Source organism: Alligator mississippiensis, chromosome 2 (genome assembly GCF_030867095.1).
Source record: "Alligator mississippiensis isolate rAllMis1 chromosome 2, rAllMis1, whole genome shotgun sequence".
Taxonomy (NCBI): Eukaryota; Metazoa; Chordata; order Crocodylia; family Alligatoridae; genus Alligator; species Alligator mississippiensis.
This window is the reverse complement of record NC_081825.1, coordinates 288757151-288778725: the sequence shown is the minus strand read 5'-3', so window position 1 is coordinate 288778725 and position 21575 is coordinate 288757151.

Here is a 21575-nt window from a genome sequence, read left to right as displayed (position 1 = left end):
GTGGTTCAAGTGCCTACATTGAGCACCTTCAAGAGCAAACTGGATGCTTATCTTGCTGGGATCCTATGACCCCAGCTGACTTCCTGCCCTTTGGGCAGGGGGCTAGACTCGATGATCTTCTGAGGTCCCTTCCAGCCCTAATGTCTATGTCTATGAAATCTATACCCGCAGCCCAGTCATGAGTGGAGTCCCACTAGGTCTCTGTTATCCCTATGACATCGTAATTATTTGTGTTAAGCAGGAGGACAAATTCCTCCCGTTTATTCCCCAAGCTCCTGGCATTTGTGTACAGGCATGCAAGTGTCCCCTTGGGGGCTCTTGCCTTGCCCACAGATTGTTCCAGGGCTGGGGCAGGGGTGGGCTCCCTTAAGTGCCTTGGTCTTCTGGCTTTGCAAGGGTTGCTCAGCAGGCCAGCAGTGGTGGTAGTCCCCCCGCCCCCTTAGTTTAAAGCCCGGTGGAGCAAGTCAGCCAGTTTGGCTGAGAAGAGCCTCCTCCGAGTGGAGAGAGGTGGAGGCCGTCCCTTCCCAGCAGCTCACTGCCTCTCTCACCAAAGAGTGGACTGTGGTTATGGAAGCTGAAGCCATCCCAATAACACCAGAGCCTCAGGCTTTGGTTCACTACCTCAATCCTCCTCTCCCTCCTCAGCCCATAGCCCGAAACCAGGAGGATCGAGGAAAACACCACCTGAGCTCCCAACCCCTTAAGCTCTGCTCCTAGATCCCTGTAGTGCTTCATGATCCGGCTGGAAGGGCTCCAAGCCTTGTCATTTGTGCCCACATGGATAAGGAGCATAGGGTAGTGGTCAGTGGGCCAGAGGAGCTCAGGGATCCTCTCCGTGATGTCTCGGATATGGGCTCCCAGGAAGCAGCAGACTTCCTGGGCTAAGGGTCAGGGCAGCAGATTGCCCCCTCGGGATGGAGTCTCCCACGACAAACACTTTGCGTTTTGTCTTAGGGAGAGCAGGGGTGGTAGCTACTGTTGAGCCTGTGTTGCCTATGGGATCAAGCAGCTTGGCAGACTGCTGGGGCTGCAAGAGGTTTGAACCTGTTGCAAAGCTCCAGCGGGGTGGGGACCTTGGTGTGGTAGGCCTTGGGGCCCTTGACCACCTTGGTCCATCCCCTTGGCTGGACAACATGGGAGGTCCGGAAGTCCTCCCTTGTCATCGAAGGAGACCTTGGTCTACTCTTCGTCTCCTGGGGGAGAAGGGCTTGGCAGTAGGAGTCTATCTTCCGCTCACCATCCCCGATGGCACACAGTCTCTGGACTGCGGCCTGGAGCTCCTCCAGCTGGCATGCCAGAGACCCCAAAAGGGAGCAGACCTCACAAGGGGAGGTGACCATGCTCCTGGACCCCAGAGCCTGAAAAAGTGACAGGAAGCCCCCACAGCCGAGAGCAGACCTGGGGACTATATGCTTTCTAGGTCTCTGGCTTCAGGATTAAACCCTCCAAGTGGACTATGCTAGGGAAGTTGGTGCTTTCAGGGTTCATGACCTGAATTGAACCACTCTGGGGGTGGAGGCCTACTCTAGTGTCATCTTTCGGGGTCCCTGAAATCTGTCCTGTGGGAATCCAGACAGGGTTCTTTTGGTTCTGTGGCAATCCTGCCTTGGATTCATTCAAAACCCATTGAACTCAAGTTGTTTCAAATGAAACTTTTCAGGTATAATTATTTGATATTACCCAATGAACTTTGCTGGAAAAAGCAGGGGAGAGTTGTAGGTGTTGAGCTGCTTTTCAGGTCTATAAATGAGGAATATAGCACGCGAGCTGGCTAGAATCTCAGCTAAGAGCCTGGGTGCACTGGGAAGGAAACTCCAAGGCTAGCTAGGGGCCATTCACTACTGCTCAGTAACTGCCCTCCTTCAGGAAGTGCAGGGATGTTTATCCCACTTGCATTGAGCTATAAGCTACTTCATATTGACTGCCAGAGAAAAGCCTGTACGTAGGCAGTTATTATGAATTGGCTAATGCCCTGTAAGTTCATACCCTGATTGACTTAGCAATAACTTACTCATGTAGCCAAGTCCCAAGTGTGAGTGATTCCATTAACCAGAAAAGGGTCTGGTTCTTGCCATTTGTATTTGTACACAGTGCCAAGTCATGGTCTTAGAAGAGTGTTTTTATGCTTCTCACTACAGAAAGCTCAAGGCAGTGAAGAACCTGGCTCAGCCTGTCATTCAGAGTTGCTGCTGCTCTGACTATATATATATATATGTATATCTCTATGGAGGCAATAAGAGCCCCAGTGCAAATTCAGCTCTTCTGGCAGGAGTTGTTCTGCTGGTAGAGTTGTATCACTTCTCTCCCTGGAAAGCAGAAGCCTTTCTTCTGGTGGCAGACCCCCCTCCACAATGAGGTTTTGGTGGCTACAGTGTGATTTTTTCCACCTCACCTCTACCAAACACAGCGACGTTCACAGAACGCAGGGCCGGTGCAAGGCTTCAGCCCTAAAACTTTTTCTTACACGAATACCGTGGTATTTGTCCTGAAACTCAGAGCCCTTTCCCCTTCCTGAAGCAAGGTGATAAATGCAGACATTTCAGTATGGTTTCCCATAGGAAATGAGCTTGTACTTTTCATTTAGTTTCACATTCATGAGGCTTGGGAGTGAAGATTATCTCGAGTCAAGGGACTCGGGGTTACTGAGATGTTTGTTTTGTCAATTTTAGCTGAATAACCTGAGTTCAAACTCCCAGATCTCGTAAATAGTATTAAAGAAACAAACCTGTGTCTGAGGGCAGGGATGTGTTCTTTGGCCAGAAGCAAAGTAAAGAAATAAATCAGTTTCCTGTGCCTCAGATTGTAAAGATTTTGAGTATTTACCTTCCAAACACGGAGCCTGTTAATGTACAACATAACGAAGACTCCAGCTGCCTGCCTGCGTGCAAATATTGGACAGCAAGGCTGCAGGAGGGTCCAGCTCTCCTCCTTGATTTTCATATCTGGAAACCACTGACCCAAGGCTGGCAATGAACATTGAACTGCTGTGTGGAAAAATGTTCCCAGTGCTCTGTGTGTTTGACAGATGTGCTGTGCTGTGGTCGCACAGCTATGCTTGCAGTTCCCTGGCCCAGAATTTGGGCCTGAGTCAGGGCTCACTGGGATCAATTGGAGGTTTTCCATTCACTCCAGTGGACGCCGAAAGGGTTTCTAGAAAACCTGCAAGTACAATTGCACAGCAGAACAAAACTATGATTGTAGCACAGGAAGGCTCACCTGAGTGAGCTGTAACCTAGCCAACACAGGAAACAGCAGGGTTTAGCAACCAGAGCACAAGCCCAGTGAGCAGTGTGATCTGGAGTGTGATCTGGTTGCTAGCTGTGCTGCAGCTTGGGTTGACATTGTTAGCCATGCTAGCTAGATTACAGGTACGACTCCCTGTGTTACAATCACTTTGCTGTGTGGACAGACCCTCTGTTTGCCTTTGAGGTTTGGTTGGGCTTCTGATTAGCGTACAGAGAAGGGTGGCTTCAGCGAACCATTTTAAAGCAATGGAAAAGCCTGATAATACTTCCCATGGTTGGTCTGAATGCTTGGTGCTGCGACCATGTGTTGTTCAGCTGTAGCTGACAAGCGTTAGAAAAAAAAATAGACCTATAACAAACACAAGGGGAAAAGAAGCCAGTGGAGAACATGCTACTTTATTTTTTATTTGTGGAAAAAGGATCTTAAAGGAAAATTGCAGTAGAATAGAGAAGAGATCATACTCATCTGTGTCAAATTACAAACAAGAGTCCATAACTAAAAGTTATTGCTTGTGTGTCTGAAATGTAATTAAAAAAATAGAGCCCGACATTTTGTTTTGATCTCTAGCTGTGTACTCTGCTAGGGCTCCACTGAAGTGCAAGTTGTCGCTGTAGGTTGGCACAGATGTCAATGAGGTTATTATCTGGGCCCACAAATCAGAGAGGAAGTGGCAACTCTGACCACTTTTAGAACCATGAGACATATGAGGAGGGAGAGAAAAAAAAATCGGGCTCTATTTAAAAAACTAACCCTATAATTCCATGACACGAGGAAGAAAGTTGTCACACACAAGCAAGCCAGTTATGTGATGGTCAATAGCCTTGATGCATCAGTCTCATGAGATGTTACTGGAATCGGAGTACTGCCAGCTGTAGGCACCCCACCTTTACAGGCTTCCCAGTGCCCGTACCCTTCGTCCTCTCCTCCCCTTCACTGTTCTCGCCTGCAGTGTTTTGATGTAAACTCAGTCGGGGAGGCTGCCCAGAAGGTAAGGTGTGCTTAAAGGAATGGGTGAACCCATGTCTGGGCTGGAGCTCCCTGGCCCTGGCCCTGTCCCACCTTTTTTTTACTTTAGCTGATCCCACTATTCAAGCTGCCATCTCCTGGCATCAGCTTTGGTCATGCTTTGTGACTCCCAGGTCTCAAAGTTTGGACATTCATTACGTCACACACTAGTAGTCCCAAACCATACACTAGCCCATATGCTCTGCCAGCTTGGCTGAACTTCAATTTCAGGGTGTCCTCAGTCACCCCCTTTTCATGGCCTCTGCCTCCCCTTCAGCCACAACCCAGTCCTTCGGGGAACAAAAAATGAAAATCACCCAAAATGCCAACACCTGTCCCCAGGCACAGCAGCGTCTCGTAGGGGTTCACCTCACCCCGGTGTAGCACACTCCACATAGAAAGAAAAAAAACCCAGGAAAGTGCTCTCCGTTCAAGTCCACAGTCTCTCTTTGCTCAAGCTCTCTGGGCAGGTTCTGTCCTTGGCAGCTCCCCCAGGCAGACTGCCCCTCTCTGGCCTAAGACTTGAGCTTATGTAGTGGGCTCTGGGTCACCTGATCCTTCACTTCTGCCTCCTAGGCCATCCGGCTCTGTCTATACTTGGACTTGGTGGCCACCTTGTTTCACATCCTCAGCCTGTGTGCAAACTGTGGCAGCATCCAGAGACCCACCAACTCAGACCGCATGGGAAGGTAAAGGGAAGGAGTGTATATTTGCACAGGGAGAAAGATGGAGGTGAAAATGAGGAACAGTGGGGGAGGAAGGTAGCAGTGAGAGCAAACCCTAAACCACCTAGTCTCCCTAGTAATGGGGTAGGGGCCCCATTACACCAGCAATAAGCCTCTGGGGTGCTCTCTCAAGAGACACAGCTCAAACAGAAAGGTGCTTGGTGATAACTGTTCTTCTGGCGTGGTTTAGTACCCACCAAGTCGTTGGGGCTTAAAGCCCATTTTATGGAAATGGGAAGCTCCTCCCTAGCTTGCTCCTGTGGCCATATGGCTGAGGGCAGGCAAAAGTTGGGGGCATCCAAACCCCGAGCCTCTGGGCTTGAGCCTGCAGTAGGAAGTCCCTGGTGGGGGTGGAGGATGTTTGCCGGTTGTCGGGCCACGTATGGTTCTGGACTGACTCATGGATTTGGACTTGATTTGGCTGACTTGGCTTTGAACATGAACAGTTTCTTTAAAAAAAACAAGGTGCTTGGTGATTGTGATCAAGAGCTAGATAAGGTTTGACTGCTTGGCTTTCATCTCTCAGAGACATAGCTAGCTGTGTTAGTCTGAAGTCAGGTAGAAGGCAGGGTAGATTTGCACCTTCCTTGGTCAGGAAATGCAGTTATATGTTGTTTTCTGTCAGTCAGTGATATGATCTGTAGGCAAGGCACTGGCCTCAGCCTACCAGATCCTCCTGGCATCTGATTTGCTGTATGGCTGATTTCAGCAGAAGCTTGGTGCCTAAATATCTTTGAGGAGCCAGTTCTCGGTACCTCTGCTGAGGTCTACTGTTGCAACCCTTTCTCTGATGCTGTGCTATTATCCAGCATGCAACCAACTGGGTTATGACCTTCCCCAGATTTTCAACAGAAAGGGGAAAATAGCACTGAGTTCATTCACGGGGCACCGTAGTTATGGTAGTTACACCATTCACGGTAGTTCCTCTGTACCCTGTTAGATTCCTCTGTGCTCTGTTAAATCCCCATGAGGGCGAATGCATCTGAGGGGAGAGCAAGGTGCACGTAGACCTGTAGGTGTAAAAACAGTAGAGGCTGATCTATGTTGTTTGTGACAATATCTGAGTGTTCATTTTAGTGAAAATACTTTTATCAGTGCTGCCTGCAGGTGCCAGACACCCAAGCATTGTGGTATCAAGTTATCCAGCTGATTACACTTGGGCACTTGGTTCCCAGGTTGTTTGTTCCAAATGTTTTAGCAAATGTTAGCTGGCAATGTTCCCAGGAGATCTCCTGGCAGTGTTTTAGGTCTTCATACAATATGTCTCATCTCCTAGGTTGGAGTGGATTATAGCATCTTCACTGAACTCCGAGATGAAGGTCTGACCCTGGTGGTATGGACTTACCCTGCTCCCCAGTCTGCTCCTTGCCAGTGAAGGAACCTCGTGCTCTAGGAAACAGTGGCAAAATGGAGTCTGCGGAGAGCTGAGCTGTGATTTCTGCCCTGTTGGTCAAGGATGAAACCACCAATTCATGTCACTCCTGCAGCTTGGCTTACTTGAACTCATGCTGATTTGAGACCAAGGAAAAAACCAAATCATCCCCCAAACTGTCTGAAATAAACAGGCTGAAAAAAGGACTTTGGCACCATCCCCCAGCTGCCTTTGCCAGTGGATTCACAGTGCCAGCCAGCAACACCTCTTCTCATGTTTTTGTTGTCCTAGTGATTTTTGTAGGCTGTGATGCCAGCCTCAAGTACAAAGCCAGGGGCATGGGATACCAAAAAACACTGAAGGTTGGTGAGCTTCACAAGGAGAAAGAAAGTGGCAAGGAAATAAAGGGATTGAAAAGGATCAGGGCAGCTGCGCTTGACGGAGCTATCTGTTGACACCTTCTGTCTGGGGTTTGCCCTGGTTTCTCCCGTGGGGCTTTCATTGAGGTAAGGCTAGTGTAACAGCGGAGACTCCAGCTTAAGGATATACCTACCCTTTTATTTGATCTGCCTGTGAGAGAGTGGTGAGAGTAGCTGGGGAGGAAGGGTGATACTGTGGTTAAGACACGGCAGAGAGTCAGGTGCTCTGGGGTCTATTCTCTGTCCCCAGCTTCCTGTATGACTAGCAGTTTCTGCTAATAGCTTGTTTCAGAGCTGCTGAACACCTGTCCACCCCTCTGCAGACCTGACAGGTGGAGCACAGAGCCTCCACTGGACACACCAGTAACCCCATTTGTGCCTCAGTTTCTCTGTCTTTAGAATGGGAATGTCACAGCAGGCCCAGGAGGCCAAAAGCATGTCCTGGGGGGAAAAAGGCCAACTCCAACTGAAGTTCCCAGTGGAGGCTTGAGAGGCCAGACTGAGCAAGGATTTTCAAGCATTTCTCTTCAGCCATGTGGGTTAGAAATGTACCCCTTAAAAATGGAGATGACCAGGTCATCTTTTGGTTCTAGGGGCTGGGACTTGAGAAATACCCTTGAGACTCAAGGTGAATGATGGCAGCACTAGCAATGCAGCAGTAGCAGCTGGGGGTGTGGGTGGTGATTCTGCAGCTGCTGCACCCAGCTGTAGGAAGAACAGTGCTATGACACAAGCAGAGCATTGCACAGCTGTTACAGAGATGGGAGGGAGAACACTTCTGCTCTTTGCCCATCTCATCACTCCCTATGCAAGACTTTGCCCCAAGAAATCAGTTCAGTGAATGCTTAACTTGAAGCATAGGCACAGTTGCATTGATCTCGATGCACGTTTCTCAGCATGTGTTTATATATATTCATCTGTGCATATGGGGGGATGCAATCTGAACCTGTCCCTAGGGGACAGCTGTGCCAGAGACTCAATGCTGGAAGCACTTAGTGCTGCCACTGCCCAGTCATGGCTCTTCTGCAGCACAGACTACCCAGGAAAGGCCCTGGATCAGTTTTTCTGCCCTCTACACTGCTCACTTACACACTGACTGAGCTCTGGTATTCTGTGCGTATGAGGGGATGCAAGAGGAAATTCCAGGGAGCTTATGCTGCTGCACCCTAACCACCACTCCATCACGCTTGATCACGTGCACTCCGGCTGCCACAGGCTGGTTCCCATTTTTGCTGTTGCCATTCGATTTTCATGTGACTTGGAACTTCCAACGGGCAATGACCCTTCTCACCAGACAGGGCACCTTCGGCTATCTCCACAGAAGGATTTAGGTACCTAATCTCACTCACCTACTTCTGCAGGGATGCAGGTCAAAACTGAGATCCTGCAAACCCTCTCAGGGCTGCCTGCCCTTGGGGGTCCCTGGAGTCTGTGCAGCTTAGAGTAACCTGTGAAGATTGAATCAATTCAGCCTTGGGCTTTTTGACTGTCTGTACTTAGCCTTAAGGTTCAAGTTCTCTTCCTCTTTCCAGTTGAAACTGTTTCATACCAACATGGAAAAATGATAATGAGCTAGAGAGAAAGGGGGTGAATGTGAGTAATAGCTAATATTTTAGTTTCTACTGTGTTTGCTGGGAACAGTGGTGACACATAGGGGCTGCACGAGGGTGCATGTGCACGTGCACCCTCTGAGAGCACCGGTGCACCCTCTGACAGGCCGCGCTCCCTGCTTAGGCAACAGATAGGGGGGGCAGGCGAGATTGGCTGTGGGGGCCCACCCCGGTCGGTGGGATTGGCCCTGGGGGCCCCCCCCCAGTTGCTGACTGGTTGCTGTGGGACACATGCCCCCCCGACTAAGTTGGCACCAGTCGCCCAAGCCTGGGAAGAAGGGGAAAGACCTGAGTTCCAGGCTCTGCTTCAATGAATATAAAATATAACATACTTACACCTCAGTCTCCCACATCCTGAGTGAGGGACCTGACTGCTGAGACACCGGAAAACATGGGGTTGGCACTGTCATGCCTTCCTCAGTTTGTGGGAAAAGGCTAGTGGAGAGGGAGCAGGGTTTCAAGTCCAGCTGGAGTGAGATGCTTCCCTGCATTCCTGATAAAGGTGCCTAAATCCTGTGTAGAGCCAGGGGTATCGATAAAAACCCTTCTTCTCTGCATGGCCTACTGGAACCTCCCTGTGCAGCCTGCTGTGCTCTGTGGATGTCACTCTGAGGCCCCTGAGTCTCTCCGTGGGGTGTACAACAAGACCGGGTACCTTATGAAGGGTTCTGGATTCTCCTCGGCACCAAGGCATCTCTGCACCGCAGCGCTCAGTGTTGTGAAGCCCGCGCTTTTCTGTAGTCTTGTCCCTGGTCTCTCTGGGTGCAAGCTGAGTGCTCGGGCAAACAAGAGGTCACCATGCTTCCTGAGTGAAACAGGAATTAACACATTCACCTGGATTTTGCATAGTTTCATAGAGTAGCCTTGGGACGTAGCCTTGAATGCAGCAGAGCATTTCAGTGTGAGCCTATATTAAGCCACAGCAAAGTGTTCCACTGATTTTAGCAGCCAGAAGCAAAGTCTGCTCCAAGGATACAGCAGCTTAGTGTCAGATCTGAGAGGCACAACCAAAGCATTACACATCTGGGATTTTTCTGTGTCTGGTGGGAGGATGCCACTTAGCCTAAGCTTTAGGCACAAACATTTTCTAACCCCTCCTTACAGTTAACCCCAAGTGCCATCTTACTATGCTAGCAGTGTCACCCTGAGCTAGCTGTGACCCTGTATCAGTCTGGTGCACTAAAGTGCCTTTTTAACACCTTCCATTGGTGAAGCTGCTATTTATGATCAGCTTGGGATCACAAGATGGCGAAGGAGCTGGGGATAGTCATGTAATGTTGCTTACAGATCATTTGTTTCCACAGATGAGAAAACAACAATTATGCTATTTACACCACAGTTGTTTTGCTTTACAGTCTAATGCGATCACTCCTCTGTAACAAAGTGGCGAGGAAAAAGCACCCTTTCATCAGCGTCACTCAGCTGTATAATTAAGCAGTAAGTGCCTCATCTCACAAGCAGCTACATGGGACTCATTCAGGCTTCCCTTGCAATTTGCTCAGAGAAAGGGTGGAACCGAGTGAAACTGGAAGGATTCCACCAGGTTCAGATCCATTCAACCCAGGAATTGATGCCTCATTAGCTATCCAGTCAGCACTGTCTAAAGAAAAACAGGTGCTGGCTCCACAGTGCTGTGCTTCAGAATATCCTCTTGGTCTCACTTAAGCATCGCTTTGTCGCTGCGGAGCAGAACAGAATGACTGATTGTTCTGACAAGCTTTTACAACACACACAACAGATAGTCGACCGAGGCAACTTTTGGGACGTTAAAATAGCCCTAACACAGGGAGTGAGACTATCAGTTCAGAGGAGAAAGGCATAAGACGTGTGGGTTTTTTAAGCCAGGTTGAACTTGGAAATCAAAAAGGGGTGGAGTTTTATTTAAGGGGTGTGCTCCAGAGTCTTGTTTTAAACTTAAAAAAAATTTTTTTAAGATCATTTGGGCTACTTGAGCAGTGCCCTCTAGTGGCCATGTTTGGGTACTCTTACAGGCTATTGCTGTTCACAGCTTCTTATCAAGTAGCTGGTGCTAGCATAGTTTCATAGTAGGTAGGGTCAGAAGGGACCTGAGCAGATCATCAAGTCTGACCCAAGGGTCAGTGGTGGTGCTCTCCCCTACCCTGGGGGTCTTCAAGAGGAGTTTAGATGAGTATCTAGCTGGGGTCATCTAGACCCAGCACTCTTTCCTGCTTATGCAGGGGGTCGGACTCGATGATCTATTGAGGTCCCTTCCGACCCTAACATCTATGAATCTATGACCCCCTGCCCTGGGCAGGAAAGGATGCTGGGGTCTAATGACCTCAGCAAGGTGTCTATCTAGCTTCCTTTTAAAGACCCCCCAGGGTAGGAGCCAGCACCACTTCCCTCGGAATTTGGTTCCAGATCCTAGCTGACCTGACAGTGAAGTAGTGCCTCCTGATGTCTAGCTTGAATCTACTCTATGTCAACTTATGGCCGTTATTCCTTGTTACTTCTGGTAGCGCTCAGGGGAACAGGGACTCTCCCATAGCCTGCTGGTCTTCTTTGGCCAGTTTATAGATGGCCACCAGATCCCCTCTCAGCCTTCTCTTATGAAGGCTGAACAGGTTCAGGTCTCATAGCCTCTCTTCGTAAGGCCTGCCCTGCTGCCCCCGGATCATGCAGGTGACCCTCCTCTGGACCCTCTCCATGCTGTCCACATCCCTCCTGAAGTGCGGCGCCCAGAACTGGACACAGCACTCCAACTGAGGCCTGACCAGTGTTGCATAGAGGGGGAGGATCATGTCCTTAGACCTGCTTGAGATGCATCTGTGGCTACATGACAAGGTGTGGTTAACCTTCCTGACCGCATCCCCACATTGGCAGTCCATGTTCATCTTGGAGTCTATAATGACTCCAAGATCCTTTTCTGCCTCTGTGCTGATGAGAAGGGAGTTCCCCAGCCTGTAGGTATGCTGCTGGTTCTTTCTCCCTAGGTGCAGTACCTTGTACTTGTCCATATTGAATCCCATCTTGTTCTCATCCACTCTGTCCAGATCCAATTGCAGCCTGTCCCTCCCTTCCAGCGTGCCCACTTCTCTCTACATCTTAGCGTCATCCACAAATTTGAACAAGGTGCTTTTCACCCCCTCGTCCAAGTCTCTGATGAAGATGTTGAACAGTGTGGGCCCGAGGACCGAGCCCTGGGGACCCCACTGCCCACATCCCTCCAGGTCGAAAATGACCCGTCCACCACCACTCTCTGGGTGCAGCCTTCCAGCCAATTGGTGACCCATCTGACTGTGTAGGTGTCAACACCACAATCTCTTAATTTGTGAATGAGGATGGGGTGAGAGACCATGTTGAAGGCCTTCCGAAAATCCAGAAAGACTACGTCCACTGCAACACCTGCATCCAAGGATCTTGTGACCTGGTCATAGAAAGCCACTAGGTTGGTCTGACAGGACCTGCCTCTAATGAACCCATGTTGGTTGCCCCTAAGCATACACTCCCCTGCTGGCCCCTCACAGATGTGCACCTTTTGTTCTTTATACAAAAACAAAATGCCTTTTGTATAAAGAACAAAAGATGGAGCAAATGATTTGTCTCTGTGGCTCCAGTCCTACAAGATGCTCCACAAAAGCAGATCCCCTGTGCCTATGTGAATGAGAGTCTCTTTAAGCTTTATCCCATCTCTTCACAGCCCCTGTTTAGTTCTTGACCCTAAGACTTTAATAGAGTGTGTAGGGGGAAATTTTCTAATCGGATAGTTTGTAGGGAGACAGAGTTGTCTTGTGGGTAGAGCACTGAATGGGTATTCAGTGGGCGTACCTACACGAGATGTTTACTGTGCAGTTGACTAACTAACTACACAGTAAATGTCTTGGCATCTACATGTGCACCCCTACCAGGGCACACAAAGCAGCAGGGTAGTCTTGTAACACACAAATACAAATGTGCTACAGTTTTTTCATGCTGGCTGGTGCCCTTCCAGCTAGCGCCAAAATGAGGCACTCTTGCGGATCAGCTAGCCCCTCTGCAGCAGGTGGAGCCCCATTGGAGCAGCCCTAGGCGGGCAGGCTGACCCTCCAAGTCCCCTGCCAACCCAGACTTCTCTGATAAGGCTTCATGTGCTGGGCATGAATAAACTTTGGAGCAATATGTTCTGGAGTTTTTTTGCTCTCAGGTGCATGTTCAAATGGCGTGCTTGGGAGCAAAATACTCTGGAGAATAAGCTCTGGAGTTTATTCATGTGCATTAATTGTATGTGTAGTTGTGCCCAGTAGGCGTGGGTGCTGGCCTAGTGGGTGGTTTTGTCCAAAGCCCGTTACCTTTTTGTGCTTCAGTTTTCATACCTGTAAAATGGGGATAATGATACGGCACTAGTTTGAAATTTACTCATAAAGACAACTAGATAAGAGCAAGGGATTATGATTAACATCATTTTAACAATAGGGGCAGTGCTACTTTATGCTCCTCTTTATCCAGTCACTGCTGAGGAACAGAGATTTTAGATGTTATTCTGTCACCAGAATGAAAGGACCAACTTCTCAGGGTGGGAACAAATGCCTTTCTGTCAGCAGAAGATTTGGCCCCAGATTATTTAATATTTGCATTACAGAAAGCCCTTCAGATGGAGGAGCTCAAGACAGCAGAGGGAAGGGGAAAGCTTTTCCAAAAGATGCATAATATGATTTTTCCTCTGGGGATTGCTGTTCATTCCAAGTTCTGCTGGGTGTGAGCTGTGATTACATATATTTAATCTTGCAAGTATACCTGTGCATGAGTGATAAACAAATACACTGATAAAAAAATCTATTGAGATACAGTTCTCTTTCCTAGAACAGGCCCACATGCAGTAAAGAATATACCGTATCATCATGTCTTTAAAAATATGTTCTTCTCTTTGATAGGTAACCCATTGTCCTTTGCTTATCTAAGCGTGTTGCTTCTGCATTTACATTTCAAATACCTTTATATATGTAGAGGTGGTCCTGCAGTTCTATGCTCAGCTCTGCCACAGATTTTCAGTAGGATGGAGGGCTAGTCATGAAGGCTAGGGACAGACATTACACATAAACCAGTTTAAGTGATCAGAAACTGGTTTAACCCTGTAACAGAACAGAAGTTCAGTTCACATAAACCAGTTTCAAAATGGCTGAAACTGGTTTAAGATAAACCTAGTAGAATATAGTATCAGACGTAACTAATTTGGGACAAACTAGTTTATGAAACTTTTGTCCCAAACTTCTTCCTGGTTCAAATTAAATCACAGTCCCCCAACATCCCAGCATGCTTTCCAGCCCTGGGCTGGGCTGTGCTGTCTGCTCCAGAGAGCAGGGCTGGCCCCGCCCTCCCTAGCTGGAGTAGTGAGAACTGGCTGGTGGGGGCAAGCCCGGCTGGGAATGCAGTAGTCTGCAGGGGGGGACGACCCCCCGGCAAACCCTGGCTGGGATCTGGGGCCAGGAAGTAGGGTTAAACACTCCTTCCCTTGCTCAAACTTACTGCTGGCTGAAAGTCCCAGAGGCACCTGGAAGCAGGAAGAGGAAGTGATGAGCAACCCTGCAGAGTTCTGCTGCTGTACTTCTAGACTGCAAATCCCAGAGACCTGGGGGGTAGTAGGAAGAGGAATTGAACATACAGCCAAAGAGCTGTGCTCTAGGACCCCTGACTTCTGGCCTGAGTCATTGTAGGCATGTGGCCACATTTCCTGAATCAAAGGTAAATGTCTGTTTAGTTCTGTTTCATTTTAATCTCTGCAGTTTAGATTTATTTGCAAAGACTGAATTGATTCAGCCTAGGGTTTTTTGACTGTCAGTATCTAGCTTTACTTTCTTTACAGCTCCATTTCTCCATCAGCAAAATGAGAAATGTTTCACTTTCTTATTGCAGGCTAGTTTTTTGTTTCCTTTAAGAACTGAAATCTCTCGTATGAAAGCCCTTCCTGGCTACCTGTGTCAGATACAAAGTGGAATGGAACAGGTTCCACTTGACCCATCTGGTCCAAAACCCTTTTAATCTGGGACAGATTAAAGGGTTTTGGACCAGGTCCTTAGGGATTAAAATGTTTCACAATATTAACTTCCAATCTGGGCTTTCCCTTGACTCTGCCATCCAATGGACCTTCACCCCTCATTTCCATAGCAGATTATGTGCCAGAGACAGGGGTGGCACAGACCATCATAGGGGTAGGTGACAGTCAGGTGGAGAAGAATTATATATGTACAAACATAATTGGATGCATCCTTGATGCAACTAGTCTGGTAGGTTGACTTTACATCCTTAGTCATGAATCACTGAGTTTACAGAGTACCAGGCTACAGCGGTGCTATTTTATCTGTATCATGGACTTTTAAAAGTAAACATAGAAACCAAGAGGCCCACTGAGATAGAGAAAGCAGCCTAGTGTTTGCACCCATGAGAGCAAGATGGTTTTTAAAAGAGAGAAAGCAAGTATTTTCTAGCCTTACACAGAGCCTCTCCCTCCACCAGTGTCCTCATCACTGAGACAAGTGCTACTTGACATAAGGAAGGAGGGTGGAGTGAGGCCCCATCTTATTGGGTTGCAGCATCAAGCACTTGGAAGCTGGGAAATGTCAGAAGGAAGGTTACCTTAATTCATACCCCTGCTGCGTTTGCAGTGTGAGACAGTCTTGAATGCCATGGTCAGATTTTTGCAGAAGGGCAGTGCTGCCTGAAGGGTGGAGCTTTTCAATATTTGTTTTGTCCTCATTGTTCAGCTCATGGCTCTAGCCTTTGTGACTACTCACTAGTCAGCCATTTTCTGAAGAGAGAAGTATCTGTTTCCTCGCGGACTTTTCCGTGGCAGTGTTGAAGTACATCACTGGGGGACCTGAGTGCATCACAGATGCGCTGTTTTCACTATATCCTTTGGTTGTAGGTGGGGAACTGAGGCACACACAAGATATGCAGCCACTTATTTACCTCACTAGGCACTACTGACATAGATTGTCATCAATCAGCTGGCATCTAACTTTGCAGGCACTTCAGTTTTCATTGCTGAGCATCTGCAAAAGTGCCCGAGCACTGACGCTGCTCCATGGTTAACAAGTTGCTTGGACTCCTAGCTTAAGTTGAAGTCCTCTTGAGACTCTAAAGTAAGGGTCTTAATTGAGTGGAAGGGACTCAGGCCTCATACCAGGGGGGCTGGAGACAGGATGTTGATAGCGGGAAGGGCAACAAAACTCCCTCAGGACCACCGTAACAGGCACAGAATGAGATAGGGTAAATGTGAGAGAAACTAAGTGGTTTAAGTGTCTATTTTCATGAAATGGTTTGTCGCTAAGGGTCCCACAGTGGGGAGACAGTAGGGCAGCTCCTCTAAATTTGCATTCCTGAAGAACAGCTTGTCAAACACTGGCTTTTTTTTTCATACTTGAGAGATTTCTGATCATCTTGAAATTCTCTCACCATTTTCAATTTCTTTGTTTGCCTGATGAAGGATGTGTGTATCTGAAGGCTTGCAATAAACAATTGTTTTGCAATTATATAGTTGGTCTAATAAAAGGTATTGCCTCTAGCCAAAGAGCTCATCTGCCTTTGTGCTTAGACTAACATGGCTACAGCCTAGATCCCTTAGTTTTCCATAGTCCTCTGTGTGTGTAAAGTATAGCTTCTCTTGATTGCTGCCAGCACTCAACCCTTGTGCAAAGTGCAGCTGTGAGTACTCAGCACTTATGCAAATCAGTCCCCATGTCTGGCACCTGGGAAATGAGGAACTCAGTTAATGACTGCCCCGAGAAGTTTTATTTGAAAGACTTGTCCGGTATCAGACCTAGGGTAGGGATAGGTTTCAGTTCTCCAGGGCAGTGATAAACTGTCTTTCTCTTCCTGTAACCCTGTGTTCTAGTCACTAGAAATCTTCCAACTTCTGCTACAAACTGGCCAATTTGGGTAGATTTTCATGGGAATGGAGAAGGCACATGCCAGGCATCCTTGCTACCTTTCAAATCCCTGCTCTACCATCTGTAGGCATTGAAACTTCTCAAGGATTTTTAATGTGTCAGGACAATGCATTTTCCTGTAGGTTTTTTTTTTTATTTTTTGGAGGAAAGGCCAAAAGCAGACTCCCAAGATGTTCATTTTCACCCAGAACAATAAATATTTGAAAAGTTATAAGCAATTTAAATCAGAATCTTAATATGGGATGAGTCAGGCCACCTTAAGAATACCAGCTCCACCCAGAATATCCTAGTCCACATTCAATGCTTGCCGCATGCTATTGTTTTTCTTTAAGGCGTGTTTGGTATTTAGGTATAAATGCATTTATATGATTAAATAGACTTATCCACCAATCCTACCTTGAAAGAACCTGTGTCTTAAGAGAGAGAGCTTTATCTTACTTTTGTTTGAAACACCTCACCCTGTGTTCTTATCCTACTTTTTTAAAAGAAGTAATAATAGACAAATAAACCGCAGGAGTTGTTAAACCGGGAACATAACTATCAATTTATCTGTAACTTTTTTTTTTTTTTTTTTTACACCGCCTCTCCTGGATGCTATGCAGGAGGTCAGGCAGGATGGCCAGGACTGTTTCTTTAGGCATTAAAATGGACGAATCTAGGAATTTATAGCAAGGGGGTAATTAAATCCCTTTTTGTGTTCCTGAATTAAGTCTCAACAGAGTTGTATTTTGACAGGTTTGGTTATCTTGGGAGATTTTCCTGGACAGGTTTATATCTGAGCTTAGGGATACTTGAAAACTGCATTGTCTATAATCTGCTATGACCTACTAGGAGCATAACATGATGCAAAGGCAAGGCAGCATCACCGGTTGTGCTGCCGGCAGCCAGTCTGGCAGTACAGCTGCTTCTAATTTTAAGCCTCTTTGATCAGGGCCCTTTTGGGCCTAGTGCCACAGGGACAGTTCCTTCTCCAAAGTATTTGTGGACAGGACAGGTGAAAAGTGGAAAGGAAAATGGGAATGAAGAGACTAGACAAAGTCACACAGGAACAGGTCAGTGGGCAGAACAGGAAACAGGGTCTGAGGGCCAGATTTGATAAAGGAGTTAGGTGTCTGGTCCCTGGAATCCATATGATGGGGTTGAATGGTCTGGCTCCCTGTATGGTATGGGGAGAGTGAGGTGTTTCACTGGGAGCAAGGGACTGGAACCCAACCTTCCCCCTTCTCAAGTGACTTTCCTAACCACTAGGCCAGAAAGCCTTCTTTTCATGCTCTCACTCTTTGGCTCCATGGCTGTTCCATTCTTTGTAGCACAGTGACCCATTGGTACCAGGAAGAGTAGAAGGTACCCCCCGCCCCATCTAGAAATGCCTGTAGCCTGGTGGTTAGAGTACTCTCCTGGGAGGTTGGGGAGGGTGCTTTGAACCTCTTCAAGCTGAGGAGGGAATTTAACCTGGTCTTTTGCTTCCTGGGCAGGTACTCCAACCACTAGGCAATGAGCTAAAAGTGTCAAGTAGCCCTGACTGCTTTTTCATGATGAGGCAGATTTTACTGGCATGTGTTAAGTGTGCTCTAGGGCTAGGGACAAAGAGCCTGAGCCTGAAATGATTCAATCTTTGCAGGTTAGTCTAATATGGCTAGGCTGAATCAGTCTGTAACTGCACAGATATCTCAGAAATGCAGTCACATGCCTGCAGTGGCTCAGGCTAGAAGCCAGGGGGCTCTAGAGCAGCCCTCCCTTCCCTTCTACAATGCTGAGCTGAGGGGGCATGGCCAGGCCCCCGCAGGATGCTCTGATTAGGCAGGGATGCGCCCCCCCTGGCCAGCCCAGCAGGGAATTGCTAACACAGTGTTTATCACCCTCAACTCAGTATTTATCAACCCATTAAGAAAACAACAGAGGGACATTACCAGCTATGTGTTGAGTCTGCCTTTGTCCTATCTGCCACAACACAGACTGTGGTATGCTAGCTAATGCTGAGAGGTGTCTGTGTAAGGCAGAGGGGATGGGAGATCCCTGCTTAGCAGGGAGTGGGGAGGGGAGGGGAAGAGGGCAGCCAGGGGAAGGCAGGCAGATGACTGTGGTCTCTGCTGAGCTCTGGCCAGGGAGCAGAGGCAAGGGGCCAGCCCTGCTGTGGAGTAGAGAGCCCCGCCCAGCCAGAAAGCATGCCGGGATGCTGGGGGAGTCTGGTTTAGCTTAAACCTGGAAGGGATCTGGGACAGACATTGATAAACCGGGTTGACCCAAATCAGTTAAGTCTGATACTACATTCATCCAGGTTTATCTGAAACTGGTTTTAGCCATTTTCAAACTGGTTTATGTGCACTGAACATCTGTTCTGTTACAGGTTTAAACCAGTTTTTGATCACTTAAACCAGTTTATGTGTAATGTCTTTCCCTAGCCTAGGAGTGCCAACAGAATAGAATCCCTCAGGAGCTTAGACAGGGGAAGGTCGATTTCTGCATCCTGATCATGCCTACGGCAAAATGAAAGTACGGAGCTGTTCCTCTTTGTCAAGACTGCAGCAGTTATAAGCATATGCTCACAATCTTTAGTCAAAACCCAAGGTGCCTATGGTGCTTCAACAGCAGCCAATGAGTTATACTGGCTTGGAATTTTGGACATAGGCACCTACCTTTCACTCAAACCCGGTATTGGATCCAGTCCCAAGTCTCTTCAGTCAGTGCAGTACCTTGTCCCCTGGCTACCTGTTAATATTTGGTTCACTATTATTTCTGCTCCTTGCTTGGATTCAACCCAAAGCCTTACCACGCTTCCAGCCTGACAACATGAACATTGCTGGCACAGATATTTGTGTGAATATAAATTCTCATCAGGATTTGCAACGCTTTTTCATGCATCAGCACTGAATAGTCAAGGTTGTAAAAACTGGGTTCAGTTTTTCTTTGAATGAAAGCTTTTGATGAATGTATTGTTGCCTTCATAGAAAGAACTGAGCTGTCCAGCCCACAGAGGAAGGAGAAATCTTTATGAGTAAGTATTTAATCTCTCTGATCTACATTGACTTTTCCAGACATACAGCGCAATACTGTGGTAATTTTAAGATCTAATGTTTTGGAACCTTCATGAATTAAGGCAATTATTGTATGAATCTCAGACATTTTCCATGTGAAATGGATTTCACGCTTAGAAGGTTTTGGACCTAATGAAATATACTGTTAAATTTGAGAACAGGGTTAATTTATTTAGCTGTTTTTTAAATGCATATATAATTACAGATTGTAAATTAATCCCTCCCTTTTTCTATAGTAGAAAGGTACATGGCATGTAAACTAGTGCAGTATTTTAGTTGACTAAGGATTGCCTCTTCTTCCCAGATAATGTGTTGCTTGGAATTATTGTTCATCCATGTTTTAACAAAAAATCTGTTTAGGATACATAGAAGCCTGTTGTATGGCTTTCCTTTGGCCTACTAGAAGGTAATTGAATTATCTGGGGCTTCAAGCTAGTTTTTATTTCAGTCCCTGGGAATCTAATACTGCTGGCGGTAAAAAAAGGTTAAAGCAATTCTAGCTGTTTACCCAACATACTCTGAAGTGACATTTTCAAGCTCAGGTGGAAATGCTTCCTCAGCTAAGTGGATTTATTCCAAAAGTCAAATGAACTCTAGTCAAAGGGCAGAATATAAATCTAATACATAAAATAATATTAATAAAGCTGAGAGGTGCTGAGCAATTGAAACCAATAGTTCAGTACCTTAAAGGGTGAGTCCTTATCTTTGTTGTCAGCAGAGGCCTGTAAAACACAGAGGCAGGGCTGAAGTATACGGAGTTACTTTCTAGTGTGGCTGTCCTCCAGTCCCTTTGACTGACTCCAGCTGGAGTTGGAGCCATGCTGTAGCACCAGGTAAAATTGGTGAAGTGTTTCACTTCAAATAAAAGAGGCAGAAACTGCCACAGAAGCTCCTAATGCCTGATGGCCTACCACTCCCTAAGGTTTATACATTGCTCTTTTGTTCTTGCTACACTTCCAGTAATTTATCTTCATTCTTGTGGGTCAGTTTAGTCATTTCTACTTCAGACTTGCCAGAGATTGGTGGCCTTCCCCATTCCAGAAGTACTGCACCAATGGGCAGTGCCATAGCAAGAGGGGAGTGAGCAGGGCGACTGCCCCAGGCGCTGAAGCGAAGGGGTGCTATGATGGGGCAAGCTTCCAGGCCTGGTCACAGTGCCAGCCTGCTCACCTGTCTTTGGGCACACCGCTCACCTTATTCTCCTGCCATGCCTTGTTGTAAACTAATTCAGACGTTAATTAGGTGGGAGCCTGCCCTTCAAGCGTTGTGCTGTTCACAGTCGGTAAACACATGACTCTGACCTTCCCTTATCGTGTCCCATGCCTTGTAGATGTTTCTGTGAGTTGTGCGACACTCCAGCCTGAGGCCGGTCCCAACTCAGCACAGTGTTAAGCCTCTCTCATGCTGCCCTGTTCAGGGCCTCACACATACTGCCCCACTCTCACTGGGGCCTCTACCACTCTGCCTGCTCTCACCAGGTCTCTCTCACTTATGCCTCTTATTAGGCCACATTCACTTTGCCCTGCTCCCTTGAGTGACCACATAGGCCATCAGGCTTGTCTCTGTACTCCTTGGCCAGCCCTGGCACAGGTTTTTGGGCCTCTCCTGCAACCCTCATCTGCACAGTGGCAGGGCAATTAACCAAATTGGGTGAACCAAATCTGCCCCTGGCCGCTCACTGGGTAACCCAGCCCACTGGTCTCCTAATCGGGGCCAGCGACTTGCCCCTTTAACTTGTGGCTCTCCCTACACTGCCTCACTCAGCCTCAGGTGCCTGAAGGCTTACCTGGGTCTCTCTGCCCCTTTCCTCAAGGGTCTTTAACACACTCACCCCCTCTCTAGGGCTACACACACTTGCCCCTTCTGCTGGGGCTCTGGGGTCTTGCAGCCCCCACAGGCTCAGGTGCCCCCCATGGGCATGTCTGGCCCCACTACCTCCCAGGTTCTTACACCCCCACAGGCTCAGGTGCCCCCATGGGTGTGCCTGGCCCCATTACCCACACTGGGCATGCCTAGCACTACTCCCCTTCAATGTTGTTATAACCCACCAGACTGGTGGAGGCTGGGGTTTTGAGGCACCCCTATCTGCCTTTCACTAGGGAGGTAACTGGCCTGGCATTTCTTGGGGACTGTCCCATCATGGACAGCCCCGCCAGACCACCCTTTCTCGGCAGGCTGCAGTTTTCAGTCATACCCAGGACCAGGAGCCTCCTGCCATCTCCAGTAGCTCCTGCCCTTACCTCCAAGATGTTTCTTGAGCAGGAATTCAGCCGGATGTTG